Genomic DNA, 4,217 nt, shown 5'->3' with positions numbered 1-4,217 from the left:
GGGAGGTGGGGGGGGGATTGCGGTGTGGTGTGTGAAGAGGCAGAGGCCTCCCCGGGACAGGGGGTTTCATCTCCTGCCTCCACCTCATGCAAATTGTGTCTCTGTAAATACTGCCCCCTCTCCTCGGCCAGAAGAGGATGGTGTCCGATGTCCTCCCTTCCAGCCCTGCCTTAATCTCCTGCTTGTAAGTGAATCCCTCTTTACAGAGAGGTACCTGCCTGCTTTCTGCGAATGTGTGCAAGTTAGCTCTGTGAGGCCGTGGGCACGATGTCCAAAATACCCTGCACCTGGTGCCATCTCTAGAAGGATCCCCACAAGCACGCTCTCACTGTACAGGGACAATTTCCACTGGAGGATGTCCAGGCCATCTCCGGCTAATACACTTTGTCTCCTGTTTTGATTGGGGAGTATGTGCCCAGACCAGAGGATTAGTGTAGAGGGAAGACTGAACAGTGCTCGTGTTTCAAATGCTACTAATGATGTGTCAGTAAAGGGCAAGGCTTTGTATTTCTAAAATGGCTTCCCTTGAAATGATGTGAAGAAACATATCCTGCTCTCCCGGAGGCTGGGAAGTGTTGAGTGAAACTACCAGAGGTGAGGAGGGGCATAGGCAGAACAATCCAAAACATTTCTGGTCACCTGTCACATTGCTAGGTGCTTTTTTCCCCCCCTCACATTCTCCATTTAAAAATAATAAAAAGCTTTATGTAGAAAATTTGATACAGGTAACTCAGTCTTCAGTCTCTTGCAGAGTTTAGGTGTCCAAAATTTGAGGGCATTTCAAGCCCTGTTTCTTTGAACAGGACCTGTCCAGAACCTGTGATCTTTCAGCCTCTTTGAGGTCAGCGTGATCTTTTTTGTGTCACAGCCGCCTGTGCATTCTGAGGTCTTGAAGCTGTTAGGGATGTTTATGAAGGTCATCCCAGGTCTTCTTCATCAGAAGAGCGATGGTTGGAAAATGCTGCATCATTAGTTTATTTGGCAGTTGCTATAGCCCAAAACAGAGAGACAAAGTCTTTACTGTAGTGGAAGTGAGAGTTCAGCTTAAGCAATGATTATTTGATTCTGACCTACCTGGATTGATTGACCTGCCTGCCTCCACTTACGAGGACTCACCATGTGGGAGTGGAACTGGAAACATGTCAGGCCCTCAAAGTTAGTTTTATTGGTTATTTTACTGGCATTTTTATTTAAAGATCTTCACTGTCGTAAATACCACTGACTATAGGTTTTACCAGGGCATTTCTGCCTTTATGTAAATTGGAAGAGTTCTGTTGGGAGGTCCAGCAAGCATGGCCTAACATTTCATTTCTGAACCAACAGCTCTCATAACTAGGGTGCCAGAGGCATTGGTTCCTCTCCCTTAATCTTTTTCCTCTTCCTTGACAGAGCAGTTGCCCAGGAAGCATGTGGGATGCTTGCAGAAGAGACCTTTGCTGGATTCACATCTCTCAACTCAAAACACCTCTCTTGTATTGTCAACGTTTGAAGATAATTGCCAGGGTTCAGAGAAGAGGCACAGTTCTTCTAGGGAGCAAGAAGTCTGGTTTACTTTAGATGATGAAATTTATGTGTCTCCGCACTGACTTGAAAAGGAGCTTGTGGCCACTCCCTTGAAAGGTATGAATCTTAGATTGAGTGTCTTTATGAAGCTGAAGGATCACAGGTTAGCCATGGCTTAATTAAGATGAGACAAGTAATGCTGAAGAGTTCCAGGAGGCAAGAAGAATAATTACTGAGGGAGACACCTACATACCTGGCTTTTGAGTTGTTTGGGCCATAAACGGCAGATGCAGTGTTTTGGGTTTAGATTCAGCTCTCTGTTTGGTAAATTACATAGCAAAAGTACTTGGAAAAGCCTTTGGCTTCATGTGGCTAGAAGGGCACAACTTGTTCTTTCCAGTCAAGGCTCATTGCAAGATTAGCTGTACTGAAATCAGGATTTAACCCATGAAGCTTCCAGCACAAGTCCCACACTTTCTTCAGGGTTTCAGTCCTAAGTGTCAGAAGTATGTTTTAGCTTGAGCCCAGCAAAATATCTTGCTTTTCCTGAAGCCACCTAATCAATTTCTTAGTTCCCTGAATCTTCTATTAGCAAATGTGTATATCTGTGCATTTGGCAGCTGGAAAAAAAAAAGGACTGGTTTGCACAGTCACAATGAAAGCAGCTGCCTCGTGGCAGCATACTGTATTTGCAGTGCATGAACTTTCCGACAGGGTGAGCCTCAGACTTGATTCAAACTAGCTGTACAGCCAGACATGCTCTGCATGCACAGCATAGCCAGCGTGAGACGTAGGTCTGGCACTTCCCTGAAATACTGAAATTTTCGCCTTAGTGTTGCACAGCATATACAGTCACATAATCTTCCTGGTGACAGCAACCTGGGGGAGCTGTTTTGGGGAGAACAATTGATAGATACTGTTCTTGCCTTGCTTTCGCTCCCACGGCAAACAACAGATAGACCAGAGGAATTGTTTTGGTAGGAGCAGCCCTCTCTTATTTATATTCCATCTTTTTTAAAGCTTCTTGACCCTTTCGTTACCCGGTGCACTCATTTATTGAGTGGAGTAAGACGAGAAACATGATGTCCTTGTAGGCTGCATATGACCTACAAGTTGTAGCTCAGGCACACTGTAATAAATCATCTGCATAAACAAATAGATGCTCTAGATTTGGATAACTTTTCCAGATTCTTACCAGTGCTTAACGGGGGAAAAGAAGAGTTATTCACAAGACAGCCAGACTACATAGAAAAGGATATGAATAAAAGCTCCAGTGCATCTGTTTGTACTCTCTGACTGGTTTAGAAGTGTCTTTTTTTTTTTTTTCCCACAAAACTATATGAATTGATATAGACATAACTGCCACACAAGTTCAAATGTTAATTTTGAAACCTTTGCCAGTTCTGGCACAAATTCCTCAGACCTGACTTTGCAGTCAGAAGATGTTTCGTTTGATGGCCTGCCTCTCCTGCAGTTCTTCCTCTGTGTTTTGTAGTCACCTCAGCCTCTCTTCCTTTTTTTGGAAGGCTGTTTTTGTTTTGGAAGCAGTGTTCACTTGCTTTTTTAGGGAGAAATCTGTGTGATGGTGGGAGTATGAAATAGTTTTCTTAGTTCAATAATTTATAGTTCATAAAATCACAGAATGGTTGAGGTAGGCAGGGACCTCTAGAGGTCATCTTGTCCAGCCCCCCTGCCCAAGATGGGTCATCTAGAGCCGGTTCCCCAGGACTGTGTCCAGATGAGTTCTGAATACCTCCAAGGATGAAGACCCTACAACCTCCATGGGCAAAGTGTGACAGTGCTCAGTCACCCTCACAGTGAAGAAGTGTTCCCTGATGTTCAGAGGGGACCTCCTGTGTTTCCTGCCCATTGCCTCTGGTCCTGTCACTGGGCACTACTGGAAAGAGCTTGGCTCTGCCCTCTTTGCATGCTTCTTTCAGGTATTTATATACACTGATGAGATCTTCCCTGACCCTTCTCTAGGCTGAACAGTCCCAACTCTCCCAGCCTTTCCTCACAGGAGGGATGCTCCAGTACCTTGATCATCTTAGTTGGTTTATTTTTTTCTTAGTCCCTCTAGTGGTAATTAAACCCCAGACATATTAATACTGTCAAAGTTCTTTTGTTATCTTTTCTTTAATCACAGGGTATTCAGCTTCTGACATGAGCAGTGTGAAAACTGTGTTGCTGACAGCCTTACAGACTGAAGGGATACCTTTAATGTGCGAACATCCAGCACAGACTAATTGAGTAGCCACCACTGAACAACTTCCCTACCTTAATGCATATGTAGCGGATGATATTGTATGCATGCATTTAGGGTATTGGCAATAACTTCAGCAAGAGCAGCGCTGAGCTCTCTGTGGTGTTCCCACTCCAGCAGTGAGAATGCTATTAAAAACCTTGTGGCTGACATGCCAACAAAATTAAGCTAGGCTTGCCATGAAGTCGGCTTTGTTTTCACCTTCCCAGAGATGTATCAAGTTTTTAATCTTTTGCTGCCTCTGTACGCATTTTTGTCCTGTTCTAATTGCTTTCCTTATTGAGGTCCTTATTCTGAAGGAAAACCCATGCAAACTGGCCTGAAGTGAGCGGTTTTCAGAACAAATAGCAGAATCCACTCACGGCCTGTTCTCCACAAGCCTGCAAGCCCTTTGAGACAGTTTTAAAGTATATTTTCATAACTCTCACTCTTGCTGAGTATTCCACATATG

This window comes from Egretta garzetta, unplaced genomic scaffold (genome assembly GCF_000687185.1).
Source record: "Egretta garzetta isolate BGI_Z169 unplaced genomic scaffold, ASM68718v1 scaffold377, whole genome shotgun sequence".
In the NCBI taxonomy this organism is placed as follows: domain Eukaryota; kingdom Metazoa; phylum Chordata; class Aves; order Pelecaniformes; family Ardeidae; genus Egretta; species Egretta garzetta.
The sequence above is the reverse complement of the archived record's forward strand: the minus strand, read 5'-3'. Positions refer to the sequence as shown.